At 39.6% G+C, this 20780-nt stretch overlaps 2 long non-coding RNA genes across 2 annotated transcripts in view; one reads left to right on the top strand and one right to left on the bottom strand.

Annotated features, from left to right (window-relative positions):
• The window catches only part of LOC123605813, an 81483-nt gene that overhangs the window by 13658 nt on the left and 47045 nt on the right, over positions 1-20780 (top strand). Inside the window, exon 3 of the long non-coding RNA XR_006715901.1 lies at positions 5352-5447. This is a non-coding gene — a long non-coding RNA (uncharacterized LOC123605813). The remainder of the gene's footprint in view (positions 1-5351; positions 5448-20780) is intronic.
• Positions 1384-13557, bottom strand: LOC123605816. Its single transcript, XR_006715904.1, has 3 exons — positions 13526-13557; positions 8089-8093; positions 1384-1491 (listed from the first exon to the last, which is right to left on the bottom strand). It is a non-coding gene; the product is annotated as an uncharacterized LOC123605816 (long non-coding RNA).

Raw genomic sequence — 20780 nt, 5'->3', positions numbered from 1 at the left:
TCCTAGGCATTGTGCCCCTGGCCTGAGTGGAGAAGCCAGCCCTGGGTAAACCTGCATAGATTTAACCAATATATTGAACAAGTGAGACTCAGGAGGATGTTGTAACATAATTTTATTTTTTTATTTCCTCCTACTAACAATTTATTGAGCACCTATCACGTACTAGGCACTGTATTAATAAACACAACAGGCACCTGTTGTTTTCAGCATTTGAATGTTGTCAGATAGGTGATATAAAGGTAGTGAAAAAAATAACAGGGCAATAGTGCTGAAAAAAAAAAGAAGAAAGAAAAGAAAGAAAAAGAAAAAGAAACCACAAATGCTTGGACACATTTATGTAATAGATTCTACTCTTGTCTGGGCCAAGCCCCACCTGGGGGAACATGGGCATGTACTTGATAAGATATAGTTGGTATAGTTGGTAAGATATAGTTGTGTTTCCTTTCGCATTAATAATGAGTATGGCGGGGCGCCTGGGTGGCGCAGTTGGTTAAGCGTCCGACTTCAGCCAGGTCACGATCTCGCGGTCCGTGAGTTCGAGCCCCGCGTCGGGCTCTGGGCTGATGGCTCAGAGCCTGGAGCCTGTTTCCGATTCTGTGTCTCCCTCTCTCTCTGCCCCTCCCCCGTTCATGCTCTGTCTCTCTCTGTCCCAGAAATAAATAAACGTTGAAAAAAAAATTAAAAAAAAAAATAAATAATAATGAGTATGGCAAGGGGCGCCTGGGTGGCTCAGTCAGTTGAGCATCCGACATCGGCTCAGGTCGTGATCTCACAGTTTGTGAGTTCAAGCCCCACGTCGGGCTCTGTGCTGACAGCTCAGAGCCTGGAGTCTGCTTCGGATTCTGTGTCTCCCTCTCTCTGCCCCTTTCCCACTCATGCTCTGTCTCTCAGAAAATGAATAAACGTTAAAAAAATGAGTATGGCAAAGTCTGTGTCCACTTGGATGGGGAGCTCTGGTTTGGGTCTCTGCAGTATCTGTGAACTTTGGCCCTGTACGCTAGAGTCCGTGTTTCTAGACTCAGTTTCTTCATTAGAAAAAAAAAAAAAAGAAAAAAAAAAAGAGAAAGAAAGAAAAAAAGAAAGAAAGACTAGAAGAGAAAAGAAAAGAAAAGTTTAAGGGCACCTGGGTGTCTCAGTTGGTTGAGTGTCCAACTCTTTTTTTTTTTTTTTTTTTTTCAACGTTTATTTATTTTTGGGACAGAGAGAGACAGAGCATGAACGGGGGAGGGGCAGAGAGAGAGAGACACAGAATCGGAAACAGGCTCCAGGCTCTGAGCCATCAGCCCAGAGCCCGACGCGGGGCTCGAACTCACGGACCGCGAGATCGTGACCTGGCTGAAGTCGGACGCTTAACCGACTGCGCCACCCAGGCGCCCCGAGTGTCCAACTCTTAATTTTAGCTCAGGTCATGATCCCAGTGTCGTGGGATCAAACCTTGCGTCCAGCTCCATGCCAAGCGTAGAGCCTGCGTAAGATTCTCTCTCTCTTTCTCTCTCTCTTTCTCTCCCTCTCTCTCTCCCTTCCTGCCTCCTTCTCTCTCTCTTTCTCTGCCCCTCACCCATGTGTGTGTCCGGTCTCTTTCTCAAAATAAAGTAAAATAATTTTTTAAAAATTTTAAGAGAAGTTGTCTCTAATGCCCCTGCTGCTCCATAACAATTAAGGAAGTGAGGTAAAATATATTTTTAAGTATTGATAAATCTGATTTAAGTCCATTAAGTGGACACGCACTCTGACTAAATATTATTTCTTGGAGCAAAAGAAACATCTCATTTATTCAGGAACTGTCTGTTGAATGTCTACTCCACACAAATGTACTAGGGAGTGGGGTTACAAGAGTGAATGCATCAGGCAGGTTCCCAGCCCACGTGGAATGTAGAAGTTCAGTGATCAAATACCTTGTCCTCTTCTCTACTTGCTGGTATACTGAATATCATGGACGCAGAAGTATTTATCACTGGCTAGAAAATAATCATTGTTCTTACACCGATTCTTCAGGTTAAAAAGGAAAGGAAATTTTGTTTTGTTTTGTTTTTTCAACGTTTTATTTTTATTTTTGGGACAGAGAGAGACAGAGCATGAACGGGGGAGGGGCAGAGAGAGAGGGAGACACAGAATCGGAAACAGGCTCCAGGCTCCGAGCCATCAGCCCAGAGCCTGACGCGGGGCTCTAACTCACGGACCGCGAGATCGTGACCTGGCTGAAGTCGGACGCTTAACCGACTGCGCCACCCAGGCGCCCCTGTTTTGTTTTGTTTTAAACAGCACAAATTTCAATTGAAGAGTGTCATTGGAAACCAAACTGCCGCTGTACACTGTATACTTAAGAATGCATTTGAATTATATCTATGAGTTTGAATAGCTCCTGTGTCTTCCTTGGAGGAAGATACCTGTTTGGTCAATAAGCCAGTAATGTGCCCTCCACTGAATTTTAAACATTTCTATATTTTCTGTTAGAGAGGAAGGGCTTTTCTTACAGGGCAGAACTGGGTTTTGTGTTAAATGGCTAAGTACCACTTACATTTACATTACAAAAAAATACTAGACTCTATTTAGCATTCAGTTCTGAGACACAATAAAAAAATACGCATACTCCTGCTATGTGCTGATAGGAGTTGCTTTGGCTTTTAATAAAATTACTTTTTACTTAGAGCACTTCCTCGTAAAAGCTCAAAGATTCGCTGCATGCTTAATGGGCATATGCAACTTTGGAATAATTTTTTCAAAAAGACCTCAGGTCCGGAGAGACTTTCTAATGTATTATTATTTTGCTTAAATTCAAGCATCGTGTTGATCACATATCTTCTAATCGTTCCATATTTGTTGCACAGATTACTGAGTTCCTTCACCTTTTAATCTGCCCACCATCAGATAAAATCTCTATTCATATTTTTCTCATTTTATGGAACCCCTGTGTCTTTTGCCCTCAAACAGCTATTCCAGGCTCTAAATTATGAAGGATGTGGAGTGGTTTTTTTTTGTTTTTAGGTTTACTTATGAACAAGAGACAGTGTGTGCTTGTGCATGAGGAGGGAAGGGGCAGAGAGAGAGGGAGAGAGAGAATCCCAAACAGGCTCTGTGCTGTCAGTGCAGAGCCCAATGTGGGGCTTGACACGGGCTCGACGTGGGTTGTGATCCCACCAACTGTGAGATCATGACCTGAGCCTAAATCCAGAGTGGGAGGCCCAACTGACTGAGCCACCAAGGCACCCCTGAAGGATGTGGAGTTTCATATGTGCTAATCGCAAGTAGAGACAGAACAGCGGAATTGCTGTGGTTTGTCTTTGAAGACCAAAAGATAACATGTAAAAGCTATGTGACTTTGGGCAAATTACTTAATCTCTCTTTGTTTTAGTTGTCTGTAAGATTAGGACATATTAATAGAAAATACACCTCATGTGGTTGTTTGAAGATGTGGCAGTTTTGAAACACGACCCCCAAATTCTTTGACACTTTTCTCATCAAAGTGTGAAGCTGATGTTCCCTCCTATTTAATTTAGCTTTAGGGCTACCTTGTCAATGGGATACATTGTGTCACGTTCTGGACTCTTAAGAAACTAGAAGCTTCTGCTTCTCTCTTGTTCTACTAACCAACCCAGCTGCCCATGCAAGTGAGAAGTCCTAGAAGCTCATGGCCAAACTCACCTGGAGAGGAGTGATCATGAAATATGGGGGACATAGTTCAGCCCATAACACCTAGGTTGCTTCCACATATCCTACAATGCAAAGGACAATCTCCTCCTTGCTAGACATACACACAATAAAGGAGTACCTGGCCCAAAATTTGAACAAGGGCAAGACTCTGGTCTAGAGCCCTGGGTTAGCACAAAACAGGGGCTCAATAAATTTTTACTGAATAACGAATGTGTGGCTAAAAATACGTAACTGAAACAAAGTTTGATAAAATGGTGCTTCCCTGACTACATATCATAAACTCTGATATTTTCTTTTCTATATTCTTAATATTGGTTGCACCCACTAAATTGGTTTTTAAAATCCTGTAGTTCCATATTTGAAAAGTTATGATATATAGAATGCTACCACCATGAGTCATTAGACTGATTTTTAACAGAGAGGCTAAAATTCATTCACCAAAATTATTATTTTAAAGTAGCCTGGTAGGAAGGCAATACAGTTGTTCAAATGATGCTGCAGACATTCAAGAGTTTCAGGGCACCTGAGTGGCTCAGTTGGTTGAGTCCGACTTTCGATTTCAGCTCAGGTCATGAAACTCATGGTTTGTGAGATTGAGCCCCAGTGACAATGTGGAGCCTGCTTGGGACTCTCTCTCTCTCTCTCTCTCTCTCTCTCTCTCTCTCTCTCTCCCCCACCCCAACTCATGTGTGCACTTGAGTGCACTCTCTCAAAATAAATAAATAAACATTTAAAAAAGAGTTTATTTGGGGGAATAGACATTCTTTCCTTCAGAGTTTGTGGAACAATCATGTTATTTTATAGTACCCCACTTGTTTTTTAATTGTAAATTTATTATCTCAATTGAACAACTGTCCTACCATACTTGACTCTAAATGGCCTTTAGCTGCTATTAAAATTTAAATCCACCCTCAAATGGTGATTACTTGGCACCTGTTACAACAATCAAAATAATATGCTATCCGCTCTAACAGCAATTCAAAACAATGGCTTACAAAATAGTTTTCATGGCTTAGAATAACTGCAGGATGACTTTGAAGGTAGCCATTCTTTTCTGCATATTTAAGTTCTGGTGATATGTTCAGTGTCTATTACCTACATGTATGACCATAGGCTAGGGCATATGAAAATGTATGACTTCGCCCAGTTCTTCAAATCATATGTCCTTGTTCTGATTATCAACACATTTTAAGAAAAACTTTTTGTAGTTTTGTGGTGAGAAAAATTGCGTGTTGACTTTTACAGAAACGATGGAGAAAGAGTTGTTTTCCTTAAAGGCACATTGCAACACCCTTTGTCACTGAAAAAAGAAAACCAAATGAGTTCTCTTTGACAGCTTTATGCCACACTCAAAAGATATTTAAGACCCATATTTTCATCCGTTATTCTGAAATTATTGAAATAAATGCTACATAAATGGAATTCTAATTCAATGTAATGGATCACAAAGCATGGTATAAAGATGAAAAGGATATTTTATTATGCATTATAAATATGTTTTATAACAGTAATATATGCTCTTGGTTTAAAAGAAATCTTTAGAAAATGGTATAAAATGAAAAGTCTCAGTGTCTAGAGGAAATCAGTTACTCATTTCTTTCATATCCTTGAAACATTTAGCACATACAACATTTTTATGCAAATGAATGCGTACTTTCAAATTGTTTTTTCCCTCTTTTAATGTAAAATTTATCTTGCAGATCTCACATTGGAGCATATTTGCTTGCCTCATTATTTTCCATACGTATTACTCCATGGTATGTGAAGTGAGAGACTGTCTCATTCCAATAACTAAGGTAAGGAAGACGTTCAATTATCTTTATTTCTCTTTAGCTCAACTTAATTTCATCTCAAGATTCAATTCCCATGGGTGGTCAAAAACGGAATCTCTGCTACTTCAGGGTTTTTCCGCATGGCATTTATCTGAGTTCCATGAGACGTATGTAGAGCAGAAGTCCTAAGACATGAGTATGGCATCTAACAAGATGTCTTGTTATTGTCATTCTGTGCTGGCAGATGCTAAGATGTCTTCTGTTCCTCCTGGTCCTCAAGCACTGCTCCATGTAGATCTCTGTTGATCATCCCTGACTCCTACTCCAATTCCCTTAGATTCTTTGGATCTCCCTGATGTGTCTACGCCACTCTCAGACACACGGGATTACTGAACCATGCTGGCATTTGGGAGCCATTCCTTCCTATTCTGTTTTTTCAGCACTATGTCAGGATGCTGTCAAAATTGGTGGTCATGGGAGTTGGCTGGGGGTGGGGGTAGATTCTAGTCCCATGCAGGCCTCTATCTAAGAGGCAGGTTTTCTTTTCTCTTAGACTCAGCAAAATGATCTGTAGCTTTTGTTACTAACCGTCCCTGGATTCAGCCTGAAATGGAAGGCTCCTTTCTAGTGCACATACATGCTCCTCCTGTAACTCCTTCCCTTTTCCCAACCCAGGAAGTTTTTATCTTGGAGGGCAGATAAATAGGTTTCTCTTGTTTACTGCACAAGCTTCTAAATATCAGGGTCTAGGCATTTGAAACTCAAAAGCCAAGTGTTCTCTACGTATTTGTCATTTGCATTCTGCTGTGCCATTTGTCCCCTGAAGCAAGGGACCCACCACACCAGGTGAAAAAGATAATCAGTCTTACCCCCAAAACAGGTAATATTACAAAATGTTATCTCATCACATGTATATATGTCCTATTTGTGAAATATAGGTAGTAATTTCTGTTGTTCCATTGATTGCTGTTGCTGTTGTTATAAGCCACATTAACCATCTTTGTCCATCAGCTTGAAAATTTATGGAAGAATATTGACAATAAAAGTCCTAGCTTTGGAATTCCCAGGAGAAAGTGCAAGGGAAAGTATCATTTAAATACTGATGGATAGGACAACATTTCCCCTCTGGAAAGGTTATACCACCACAATCTTGTACAGAAGTGCATACTTCTCAAAAATAAATAAAATAAAATAAAATAAAATAAAATAAAATAAAATAAAATAAAAAGTTCTGCTTCTCCATAGCTTTAGCCACTAGGATTTTATCACATATTTAAATTTTTTCAGTCTGTTAACTGCAAGTATTATTTCCTGATTTTCTGATTTTCCACCTTTAATTCAAAGAGAGTTTGGGGCGCCTGGGTGGCTCAGTCTCTTGAGTATCCAACTTGGCTCAGGTCATGATCTCACCATTTGTGAGTTTGAGCCCTGTGTCGGGCTCTGTTCTGACAGCTCAGAGCCTGGAGCCTGCTTCAGATTCTGTGTCTCCCTCTGTCTCTCTGCTCCTCCCCAGCTCATGGTCTGTCTCTCAAAAATGAATAAACATTAAAAAAATTATTAAAAAACCAAAAACAAAAGAAATTGAACCTATTCTCACATTGTTTTAGCCCTTTGCACCTTATGTTCCCTAAAATGCTTATTGACATGAAAAAGATTGTGTTAAATAATCCTCAGGTGGTTTAAATAGAATCTTTTTAAGAGTTATATATTTGTTTATTTTTGTTTTGGGAAATGGATTACATAGAATTTAATGCAACTATTTCCCAGTCTCTACTTCATTTGACAGCAAATAAATATTATATAGGGTTAAGAACAAAAGAAAAGTGAAAATGAAAAACTGAGTCACCAACACACAGCTAATAATTATGCTCTGACTGTGTTGTAATATCGCCACACTGGAAAGAAAAAGCTAGTTCTTACCAGGATGGTATTTGTCCCAAGGGTCACATGTTAGCAGCCACGAGAGCTAACAAAGTCAGTAAATGTCCCATGAGCATGTGTAATTATGCAAAGACCCCAGTAACTGATTAGTACAATGGATTTTGGTCTCAATGCAGGTGATTGCATAGTGTCCATTTCACATGTCCTGTGCTGTCACTGCTTCCGAGTTTCCACTAGAGTAGATTTGGTGCCATGTAGGAACTTCAGGAGGAATAAATGAGGCCTGATTGCCAACTGCATGATTAGTTTTTCCACACCTTAATTATGTAACATCCAAAATATCTGACTTTTCAGTCTTCAGATCTTCTTCATGCCCATTTTGTATATTTCTTATTTCATACTTACTTGTATCTTACCAAAATTAGCATACTGTCTTCCAGCTAGCAAGTGCCTTACAATATGCATAACTCCTTAGAACCACCATGCTGCCCCTTTATCTTGATAATCGCTACCATGCCCTGAAGCCATACTGTGTGCCAGGCAACTCTCCTGGCTAATTGTCATCCACCCCCATTTTACAAACAGAGCCGGAGGCTCAGAAAAGGCTGAACAACTTGCCCAGAGTCAAAATCCAGTAAATTCCAGAATCAGCTTTAACAGCTTCTGGGGGTTCTGATAAATTCTGCAAGGAAAAAGGAGGGAGATTTTTAACATGAGCTGGGCAATTTCTCGAATAGACTTTGCTACTTAACAGCTAGCCACACCAAGGCCTCCTCTACGTTACTTTGCCTCTGGGCAGCTAGCTGTTCCTTCAATGCTCTGACCAGTTCTGTTTAATCCTGTTTAAAATTTCTAAGGATGAGTAAGGCAGCCTGCGTTACCTGACCCTCTGACAATTTTTCAAACTTGGACAAAGACGCCTTAGGAGGAATAGACTGGATTCCTGATTCTCCACCACATCTTTTGGACTCATTTCCCCCATGGAAATGGTTCTGGAGGGATCATTTCTCTGCTTTCTGCTTCTTCAGTCACCCCTCACAGTCTTCAGACACTTCATCTCACCGTATTTAGCTGACTTACAGAGTGAGCTTGGAAAGGGGCTTTCCCTCAAGAGGCAGAAAGAGAAAGAATGGAATTTGGGAAGAAGGGATTGAGAGAGAATTAATCCTGTGAAGGAGGCTCATTGGTAGTGGAGATGTTGAGTTAGATCTGGATAATGGAGCCCTTGAAAATATCTGAAGAACACAGGAGTTTGAGGAAAGCAATGCTCTTCAGGTAAATGTAAATTGAACAACTTTTCGGGATAGCACTTTGGCCAGATTGTCACAATCCATAGCCAGAGATCTCAGCCACTGAATTCCATGCCTCATAACTCAGCCCAAAGCAAGCCTGAACATCTAGCCCCTCATTATCCTTATGAAAAGTAATTTTATTTGGGGGTTTAAAACAGGGAGAGTAGCCCTCATATGACCTGGAGGCTTTAGACTGCAGTGACTGATTTAATATCCTCGTTTTGCAAAACCTAAGGTTCACGAAGGTAAAGCAGCTTGTCCAGGACAACCCAGAAAAAGAAATATTTCTGCTTACATTATGATTTTTGACTACTATTAGAAGAACATTCCAGTTTAACATTTGTGATCCATTTAATACATAAATGTTGCAGAAAATTCAAGTGTCCCTGAGAAGCATTTTCCCGTTTGAGAGCTAACACTTCCTGAACTAAGCACAGTGCCAGGAGCAGTGCTATACCTGTCTGCAATATTTCACTTAATTTTTACAATATCCCTGGGAAGAAAGAAATTGTAGAAATCCCCATTTTATAGCAGAGAAAACAAAAACTCAGAGATTTTAAGTAATTTGTCAATTGCTAATATGTAGCATCTTACCCAAGTTTTTGAATTCCAAAGCTCAAGCAGGCTCATAACTTGTGTTACATGCTGAGTTGCTACACAGCATTGGCAATATTTAAAAGGAATCCAGGGCCACACCTCAGAGGGGCTTACATTTGCTGTTCCTTCTCCTGGATTGCTGTTTCTCTGATACCCACAAGGTTTAAACTTGCACTTAACTCATGTCTCTGCTCAAATGTCACCTTATCAATAGTACTTTCTGACCACTTTGTATAAAATACGCCCCCCACCACCTACCAACACTTCTTATTCCACTTACTCTGTCTCATTTTCCTACATAGAAATTATTATCATGTGACATACCACGTTTGTACTTCTGCATTGTATCTCTCTTCGCTCAGAAATGTAGTCTCCATGAAGTCGGGAGCTGGAGTCTGTTCCCCAGATCTCCAGGACCTAGAAGAGTGCTTGCCACACAGTAGATGCACACTAAATATTTGTAGAATGAATAAGTGAGTGAGTGAGTGAGTGAGTGAATGAATGAATCAAGCAAGTACATCCCATCTCCATCACCAGTCTCATACGATATCTATCACAGAAGCATCTGGGGAATTCCAGGCAGTGTGATTGAAAAGGTATCTGATTTTTTTTAAAAGTCCAGTTGAATAAAAGATTATTGCATTATGTCAGTGGCTGGTATTAAAGCATAGGAGGGCATAAACTTGCTCTTCAAGTACTGACAGCTGGCAGAAGAATGCTCAAGCCTGCTCTCCTTGTCTGTCCTTCTGCTCCTTCCTCCTTGCATAGCTATGTATATTCAAAAGTCACTGGGGACACTCAATCTGAGAAATGTAGAAACAGCATTTTTTTTTTTCCTTTTCGTAAGCCAAACACTTATTCCCAGTGGGTAACATTTAGCAATGAAGTGTTTTTTTTGATGCTAGCACTTATCAGTGTTTCAGAAATATATCGTGTAATTAAATTACTCAAAGGTTGTGCTTTAATCAGGAGCAAATTTAATGAACAATTCAAGCTGTTCATTGTTAGGAAATGGGAAGAGATTGACAGAATATTTTCATTACAGCCTCCAGAGTCATCCAGAAGAGGGTGCTAATGTTCCTTATGAAATATACCAAACACAAATACACTCACACTCACTCCACAAAGCTTTCTTACATAACTGATCAAGTGATACTAACTATATATATGCACTGAACGTTAAAAAGAAAATGTATACACATAGGCAGCTCAAGAGTCGAAATAATTGCTTATTGATAGCACAAAAATTTCTTACTTTAAAGTTTTATTTAGAGAGAAAGCAGGCGAGAGGCAGAGAGAGAAGGAGAGAGAGAATCCCAAGCAGTCTCCGTGCTTACAGCAGGACTCGAACTCACAAATCGTGACATTGTGACCTGAGCCGAGATCAGGAGTTGGATGCTAAACCAACTGAGCCACCCAGGCACCCCGATAGCACAAAAGTTTTTAAAAGTTAGAACAGTTTTTTTTAATTTTTTTTGTTTTTTTTCCATTTTTATTTAAATTCCAGTTAACATACAGTGTAATATTAGTTTCAGGTGTACAATATAGTGATTTAACACTTACATACAACACCTGGTGCTCATCCCAGCGCGTGAACTTCTTCATCTCTATCACCTAGTTAACTTATCTGCCCTCCCAACTCCCATCTGGTAACTATCAGATTGCTCTCTATAATTAAGAGTTTGCCTCTTGGTTTGCCTCTCTGTTTTTTTCCTTATGTCCGTTCGTTTTGTTTCTTAAGTTCCACATATGAGTGAAATCATACGGTATTTGTCTTTCTCTGACTGACTTATTTCGCTTAGCATAATACTGTCTAACACCATCACTTTGTTGTAAGTGGCAAGATTTCATTATTTTTTATGGCTGAATAATATTGTATTATATATATACACCATTTCTTCTTTATCCATTCATCAATCAGTGGACATTTGGGCTGTTTCCATAATTTGGCTGTTGTAGCTAATGCCGTTATAAGCATTGGGGTGAATGTATCCCTTTGAATTAGTGTTTTTGTATTCTTTGGGTAAATACCTAATAGTGCAATTGCTGGATTGTGGGGTAGTTCTATTTGTTTTTAAATGTTTATTTATTTATTTTGAGAGAGAGAGAGAGAGAGAGCGAGCATGAGTGGAGGAGGTTGCAGAGAGAGAGGGAGAGAGAGAATCCCAAGCAGGCTCCATGCTGTCAGCACAGAGCCCTATACAGGGCGCAATCTCAGTTTCAAAATTAGGACAGTTTATAAAATCTACCTCAGTTCTGGACACAGTAGTTAACAATTGACTACACTACCACCAAAAATACTTTCTATCACCAAAAAATGCCCAACAGAGTTAATACTGTAATATTTCATTAAACCATTAATCTCTATGAAAGCTAATAGATGAATAAAAATATTATGGCTAAAATTTAATATTATAGATAATTATATATTTAAAATGAAAGTTAACAAACACTCTTCATTTGATCAATAGCATATTCTTCTTTCAGATGCTTTTCTTTTGATGGTAGATAAAGATGACTAGTAGTTATTGCTTAACTGTAATTCAAGAAAAATTATATAGATTCTGGTTATCTACGTTAGATAAAAACAGATTTAACATTGACATCTTTTCTGGTTCACTTGGTCAAAAATAAGATTTCAGAGAAGATGAAGTTTCTGTGAACTAAGTAATTCTCAAAATTCTTTTCTGCTTGTGCTTTACAGATAGAAGTTGAAGATAGCCATGGCAAAAACACCTTTCACTCATGTTTAAAACGTGCCCTAATTTTTCTTCCTTATCCTAGGTTTTCTGAGCTGCTGTCTTTACAGTTCAAGCAATTTGTATTTTGATTATTTCTATGACATGAAGCAGTGGCAAACTGTGAATTTTCTGTGGGCAAAACAAATGCAAATAAGAAGCTTTCTAGGTCTGCCCAAATGAGTTACTTAGAATACAAATAAGAAAATCCGTGCTGAAAGACCGCTAAAGCTATTTTTACATTCCTCTATTAGCTTCTGGGCAGAGTAGCTTTGAGAGGACGTAGGCATTGCAAAAAAGCTCGATAGGTAGATGGTCTTAAGTAAAGTTCGAGCTTGTAGAACAGGACGCTGACTGGAAAGAAGCACTGCCTTTGCACGAAAGAGGGGTCAGCTCAGTCATTGCCACACAAAGCGTACCTGCCGCTTTCAGGCCTACGTTGACTAGCGAACTGAAGTGGAGGAACTCAGGCAGACGGAAGAGTTGGAGAACCATGCATCCTCTGCCTGTTGTGTGCATTGCAGGATGCTACATTTCCTGTGCTCTCTTGCCGTCTGTCTAGATGGGTTTCACTAATGGAACGCTCTACTGGAAGCCTGGAGAGCTAGGGAAGGATAAAAGCCAGGATATCCCCCACTGCTCCTGGCTCTGTTTCAGGTGGCAACGCCGAGAGTTGCTGCAATACCAGTGTGGCTCCAGTTCCTAGAGGATGTCGCTCCCTTCGATGATCTCAGTTCCCATTAGACAGGCCCACCAGGTGACCCTGACTCCTAAACTCTGGTATAGCCACCTCCTGCTTTTGTCACTCCAGCCCTAGGTGAGTGGGAGCCACCTTGCTTTTGCTAAACGTAAGGTCACTTCATAGTGCTCTTTGGTTCTTTAGCTCTTCCATCAGTAAATAAGCAATTCCTCGTACTGGATTTCTTTGTGTGTTTGAAATACTTAAAGGGCTCTTGTTTTACTGATACAGAAGACCATCTTTTGTGCTGTAGACATATTTGGAAAGGAATCACTGTGCCAGTTTAACTTGCATATTTTATTTTGCAGCTTCTGAAACTCAGTCTGGTTTGGCATTGAAAAACCAAGATTTGGTTAAAAACTATCTGCTCTACCAGTTTCTGCTGTGCTCACCACACACAAAATGACCACATACATAACTCTGAGGAACTTATGACAATGTGACATGTCTGGTGTGGCTATTTTTAACACATATTCTGTATTATTATTCAACTCTTTAAATGTTTATGGATTATTAAATGCATCTGTCAGGAAAGAAATAAACAAACCCCAGCTTCATTCTTGATGAAGAGACCTCTGGATAGAATTATGTCTCACCATTTTGAATACATTATTCCATTGTCTTTTATCCATTATTCCATATCTGTTTGTGAAATGGGGTTAGCAACAGCATCTTCCCCATCAAACTGCTGTGAACATTAAGTAAGAGAGTAACAGATACTTAAAACTGTGTCCAGGGGTGCCTGGGTGGCTCAGTCAGTTGAGCATCTGACTCTTGACTTCAGCTCAGGTCATGATCTCAGGGTTGTAGGATTAAGCTCTGCCTGGGCCTTCTCAAGATTCTCTCTCACTCGACCCCTCTCCCCCACACATGAGCTCTCTCTCTCTCAAATAAAATTCAAACAAACAAACAAAAAACAATGTCCATCCCACATCAGTCACTGAGTAAATATCAGCTATTATGCTGACTATAAGTCTTTGTCGATATAATTGTTTTTCCTTCGTAGGAATGTGTATTTTAATCTCTAGTAGCATTTAAGAATTTTGCTTCTGTTTAATATTCTGCAGTTTTGCTAACAATGATTCTTTTAGATATGAATTTGTTTTTAGCTGTCCTATTTAGGTCCTGGGGTGATCCTTAAATCTTAGGATTGATGACTTTTTTTTCAATTCTGGAAAATTCTCAGCCATTTTCTTTTGTAACATCAGGTCTCCCATGTTCATTTAATTTTATCTTAGAATTCCTGTCAGACATAGTTTAGACCCTGTCTTCCTATTTTCCATGACTCAACTTCTCTTATTTCTCTGTTACACATTCTGGGTCATTTCCTTAGATCTATGTTCCAATATATACAGTATTTTTTTCCTGTGTATTTGTTTTGTTGTTTAGTTAGTTGCTTTTTTTAAATTGTAGTAAGTTATGATTTTCATTTTAAGATTTTCATTGTATTCTTTTCCATTTTCCATATCTGTTCTTTTTTTATACTGTTTTGTGCTTGCTTTATCCTTTCTATTTTCTCTTTACCTATTTAAATATTTTAAAAATAATCATTTTAGGGGTGCCTGGGTGGCTCAGTCAGTTGAGTGGCCAACTTCAGCTCAGGTCATGATCTCGCGGTCCGTGAGTTTGAGCCCCGCGTCAGGCTCTGTGCTGACAGCTCAGAGCGTGGAGCCTGTTTCAGATTCTGTGTCTCCCTCTGTCTGACCCTCCCCTGTTCGTGCTCTGTCTCTCTCTGTCTCAAAAATAAATAAACATTAAAAAAAAATTTAAAAATAATCTTTTTAAAGTCCCTTTCAGATGATTTTCTATTTCTTGTTCTTAATGTGTAAATTCTTCTTTTTGTTATACCATCTAACACTCCATCCCAGTAATTCACTCCCTCCTGTGGTTTGAATCTTCAACTGAGAGCTCATCTTCAGCTGAGACTGATTTCCATGGCATTCCGGGTTCCCTGAGCTATGAAAATAACCCTGTTGGGGGATATTGGCTTTGCCTTTTCTGAGAGTTCATGGTTTCACTCTTTCTGGGTCCATTTCTTAAAATTAATTAATTAATTTTTAAATTTGCATCCAAGTTAGCATATAGTGCAACAATGATTTCAGGAGTGGATTCCTTAATGCCCCTTACCCATGTAGCCCATCTCCCTGCCCGCCCCCCACCACAACCCCTCCAACAACCCTTTGTTCTCTATATTTAAGAGTTTCTTATGTTTTGTCCCCGCTCCCTGTTTTTGTATTATTTTTGCTTCCCTTCCCTTATGTTCATCTGTTTTGTTTCTTAAATTCCTCATACGAGTGAAGTCATATATTTGTCTTTCTCTCACTAATTTCACTTAGCATAATAATCTCTAGTTCCATCCACGTGGTTGCAAATGGCAAGATTTCATTCTTTTTAATGGTCCAGTAATACTCCATTGTAAATATATACCACATCTTCTTTATCCATTCATCCATACATGGACATTTGGACCGTTTCTATACTTTGGCTATTGTCAATAGTGCTGCTAAAACATTGGGGTGCATGTGCCCCTTCGAAACAGCACGCCTGTATCCCTTGGGTAAATATCTAGTCATGCAGTTGCTGGGTTGTAGGGTAGTTCTATTTTTAATTTTTTGAGTAACCTCCATTCTGTTTTCCAGTGGCTGCACCAGCTTGCATTCCCACCAACAATGCAGAAGAGATCCTCTTTCTCCGCATCCTCACCAACATCTGTTGTTGCCTGAGTTGTTAATGTTAGCCGTTCTGACAGGTGTGAGGTGGTATCTCATTGTGGTTTTGATTTGTATTTCCCTGATGAGTGATGTTGAGTACTTTTTCATGTGTCAGTTGGACATCTGGATGTCTTCTTTGGAGAAGTGTCTTTTCATGTCTTCTGCCCATTTCTTCACTGGATTATTTGCTTTTGGGTGTTGAGTTTGATAAGTTCTTCATAGATTTTGGATACTAACCCCTTTATCTGATATGTCATTTGCAACCCATTCCATTGGTTGCCTTTTAGTTTTGCTGATTGTTTCCTTCACTGTGCAGAAGCTTTTTATTTTGATGAGGTCCCAATAGTTCATTTTTGCTTTTGTTTCTCTTGCCTATGGAGACACATTGAGTAAGAAGTTGCTGAGGCTGAAGTCAAAGAGGTTTTTGCCTGCTCTCCTCGAGGATCTTGATGGCTTCCTGTCTTAATGTTTAGGTCTTTCATCCATTTTGAGTTTATTTTTGTGTATGGTGTAAGAAAGTGTCCCACGTTCATTTTTCTGCATGTCGCTGTCCAGTTTCCCAGCATCATTTGCCGAAGAGACTGTCTTTTATTCCATTTGATATTCTTTCCTGCTTTGTCAAAGATTAGTTGGCCATGTTTGTGGGTCCATTTCTGGATTCTCTGTTCTGTTCCATTGATCTGAGTGTCTGTTTTTTTGTGCCAGTATCATACTGTCTTGATGATTACAGCTTTGTAAAGCAGCTTGCAGTCTGGGATTGTGATGCGTCCAGCTTTGGTTTTCTTTTTCAAGACTGCTTTTTCTATTCAGGATCTATTCTGGTTCCATACAAATTTTAGGATTGTTTGTTCTAGCTCCATGAAGAATGCAGGTGTTACTTTGATAAGGATTGCTCTGGGTCAATTTTTATGTTGATTTCTCCATTAGGAGCTTTTGCTGCCTACTGTTGGTGTGAATTTGGACCTGCTCATTCACATGATGGGGGGCTTGCATTTGAGGAAGTTACTTTTTTCTATCTCAACCCTAGATATACAAGAAGCTTCTTTGCTGCTTTCCCCACCTGGCAGAGGTGGTGTCTTCCCTGTGACTCATGGCTTATTGTAGGTATCTCAACTCTAGTTCCATGAATGAATAGGTCCTCTGTCCTAGACTGCCTTCTCTGCACTGGCATCCAAACACCCAAATCCAGCTATTAGAACCTGTATCTGCTTCTTATAATACTCAAATATATTTTAACCTAACATCCTTCCCACCTCTCTGATCTGAATTTGCTTTGCAAACTCTCAAAATGAGTAGTTTCTTCTTGTGGTTTTAAACTTGCATATATATTCACATATCTTTTATTTTCTTAAATAATATTTTATGAGTTCATTCTAATTAAGGGTTCTAATTACGGGTGCCCTTTCCTCAGTTTTATTCTGCATATTGACCATGTTGAAAGAAATTTTACTTAATAATTATAGAAAGATTCTTGCAAAGAGTATAGTGTATGCACTCTCAGAAACATCTGGAAGGGGATGTAGTATAACCCATTACCAGAAAGAAAGTTATATGATTCTTAGCTGATCATGAATCCACAAGGAGTTCATGAAATGATGCAAAATATTTCTTTTTCCATCAGATTATTTATTCATTTGGTATGCTTTTTGGCTGAGGTAACAGAAAATTCAACTATAATTGGCTTAACCAATAGGAAAGAATTATTTTCTGATCTATCCAGAAGCTACAAATAGAGCCTTTTCAGAGTTGGTTAACTGAGTGGCTAACCCTCATTTTTGTTCCAGTTCAAATTCCTCATGAAATCTCTTAGCTTCTCCTCATGGTTATAAGATTACTGTGGCAGTTCCAGGCATGTCAACCTTAATATATATCAAGATGTAGGAAAGGGGATAATAAAATTTCTTTCTTCCTTAGGCCTCTATTTTTGACAGGAAGAATTTCCAGAAGTCCTAGGGGTGTATATATATCATTGATTAAAATATATATCATATATCATTGATTAAAAATATATATCATATATTTTGATATATATATATCAAAATATAGATCATATATTTTGATATATCAAAGTATATATATCATTGATTAAAATATATATCATATATCATTGATTAAAAATATGTCATATGCCCACACTCAAACCAATGATCAGGAAGGGAAATAGATTTACCACAAATGGCAAAGATCAAGTTAGACTCATTCTGGGGTTGGTAATGAGTCCAGGCTTCCCTGAAATGCAAGGTTACCCAATGACTGAACAATATGAGGAATCTATGACCTTGGAGAGCAGCAAATAGCTGTGGGACAAAGTCCGATCACTCAGAGACAGTGTTAGGAGAGAACCTGGAGGTCCATACTCTGGGGTCCTTTACTCCTCCGGTTGCCATCCCTCTTTCCTTTTCCAACCCCAGCCTCTGGTAAAGCACAAGTAATCTTGGAGGCCACCATTATTTCTGTGTCTCTCCTGTAAGAGTGAACGTGGATCCTGATAGTTGGTACCTCCTTGCAGCCTGTGAAAAGCCTACATTAAAAAAAAAATCTTCATACTGAACCACCGCTGAGATAAATAGGGGCCATACTCATCACTGTCCTGTTTTAGAAACTTGGTCTATCAGAAGTCCCGTGGCATTGTTGAGAGGTGCATGCATGGGCATAATTGGATGGGAGCAGTATAGAATATTACAGCATAGTGGAATGTTGTCACCACAGGGCAGTTAGTTCGTGATGTGCTCGTATGAGTTGAATAGGGTTTCCTCCTGGTACAGACTGGAGTCCCAACGGGCAAAGGCTGTGTGGGTAACTGGCAGTGACTCCAAGGCATTGTGGATCATAGACAATGTTTGTTGCATTGTTCTTTCCGTTGTTTCACTCACCGGGCATGTCATGGGTTATGGGACAGTGCCTTCTTGGACAAGTATCCCAAGGTGAGGTCACTCGTATTTGTCAGTCATGTCATTTATTTCTCCACCTGCAGACACACCTCCACACTGTCTTTATAACCTCCACACAAAAGATTCGTCTCCTCTTTTATTTCCTTCTAGACTTCAGAAGACCATATATCCAGAGCACAAATCAGAAGCCACAAGAAAATCTGTGTCTCCTTTCATGAATGCAGGGAAAACTGCCTTTAACATTTTCTAGATGGTGAGGGAAAACATTTGCTTTTTCTGTCGGAGTGTCGACTGTGGAGGTGACTGTTCTGCTCAGATGGATGAGTGCTGTGAATACAGGAAAAAAGCACTAATGAACATTTTTATTTTCATAAATAAATTCTTCTCTTGTCAATATTGATTGTTTTGCATGTTATGGATGTAATGTGTTTTATATATTTTTTTTTTATTTAAAAATTTTTTTTAATGTTTATTTATTTTTGAGACAGAGACAGAGCATGAACGGGGGAGGGGCAGAGAGAGAGGGAACATAGAATCTGAAACAGACTCCAGGCTCTGAGCTGTCAGCACAGAGCCCGACGCGGGGCTCGAACTCACGGATCACGAGATCATGACCTGAGCTGAAGTGGGACGCTCAACTGACTGAGCCACCCAGGCGCCCCTGTGTTTTATATATTTTTAAAAAAACTCAAAAAAGAAAACTGTGAAGAGTGAGGAGATAAAATACAAAGGGAGAGAAGGAGTGCAGTAGGTCAGACATTTGCCCCATCTCACACATGACCCCAGCCTAATTAACCTGAATTTCCTTAGCTCAACAGGGATATAAAGAGATAAATAAGATAATCAAGGACCTAAGTCCATCTCATAACCTTCTTCTATCTCATAAGTCTTTTAAACATTAAACAGTTGCTTGACAATGGTAGAACAGGTGCATGACACCTGTCACACTTCCCCTGTCAAGGGGGAGCAAAGGTGGGTTTTGAAGGAATAGCGTCAGAGCGTTAAATGTGAATGTCCGCAAAGACACACGTGGAGGTCGCATTTGCAAAGAGAGCTGGAAACCAGTACCACAGTTCCTACTCCACGTACAAGAGCCTGTACCTTACAGCCTAATTAACGGTCATCCCCATAGTAAGCTGGAGTTTGTGTCATGTTATTCTTTAAAACAGTACTGCTCATTCTTGGTTTTGATCCAGCCTAAATATCTTCATTCCACTTTAATTTTTTAAAGTTCAAAGTAAATGAAATATTGTGATTAAAAACAAAGCAGTGATAATTTTAGAATCCGTTCTTTTTTAAAAATTTGTTTATTTATTTTTGAGAGAGAGACAGACAGAGAGAGAGAGACAGAGACAGAGTATGAGCAGGGGAGGGGCAGAGAGAGAGGGAGACACAGAATGTGAAACAGGTTCCAGGCTCTGAGCCGTCAGCACAGAGCCCAATGTGGGGCTCAAACCCATGAACCACGAGATCATGAGGTGAGCTGAAGTCGGATGCTTAACTGACTGAGCCACCCAGGCACCCCTAGAATCTGTTCTTTAAAGAAAATACAACTTCCTCCAAAATGAGTGTACTGAATTACCCTCAACCACACTTCACAATTTGCTGCTTTGAAATAACTTCCTCACATAGCTCTCTGAAATTATGCCTTTAAGGCTAATCTGTTTTGTTTCACTTTGATCTGTATTAAATACAAATAACCTCTAAGAATGTTGAAACATAGAAGCCCCATCAGTCATTAAATTAATTGAATTAACATCAAATCTCTTCTTATTTTAAACCACAGTATTAATTTAATAGCACTCGAAAACCACTGATGCTGTCACCTCTGTTTTACAGCTCCCTTTGTGTTTAACCTAACACGAAGGCCATTCCATTTTTTGTCTTCATTCCCTGCCATTGGTTTTTCATTTGTTTGAAAGTCACTCCAAAATTATCCCTCAGCAGATGGGAGGAGATCCGGGGGGGAAGGGGGGGGCGGGGGCTGGAGGGATGAGGGGAACTGATGACGGAGACAGAAAAAGAGAGACTGTTGAAGGGAAAAGTAAGCCCAAACCAGTAAGGCCAATGTTGTGTCTTCTCTATGGCAGGTAGCAACTGACTCACAGAAACAAAAAAAAAAATTTTTGGAATTACTTGTTTAAACAGGAATCTCTTTAAAAGGAAAAGACGTTGGGGCACCTGGGTGGCTCAGTCGTGTAAGCATCCAACTTCAGCTCATGTCATGATCTTGCAGTTCCTGGGTTTGAGCCCGCATCAGGCTCTCTCACAGCTCAGAGTCTAGAGTCTACTTTGGATTCTGCATTTCCCTCTCTCTATGCTCCTCTCCCACTCATGCTCACCAGTGCTCTCTCTTTCTCTCTCTCTCTCTCTCATAAATAAATATTTAAAAAATAAATGAAATGAAAAGAGATTGATTGACTTCTGGTCAGGACAAGATGGTGTAGGTGAGTTCCTTCTTGCTCTTCCTCACTAGGCACAAATATTAACTCTGGACATGAGGCAGGG

Source organism: Leopardus geoffroyi, chromosome A2, assembly GCF_018350155.1.
Source record: "Leopardus geoffroyi isolate Oge1 chromosome A2, O.geoffroyi_Oge1_pat1.0, whole genome shotgun sequence".
Taxonomy (NCBI): Eukaryota; Metazoa; Chordata; class Mammalia; order Carnivora; family Felidae; genus Leopardus; species Leopardus geoffroyi.
The sequence above is the reverse complement of the archived record's forward strand: the minus strand, read 5'-3'. Positions and strand labels throughout refer to the sequence as shown.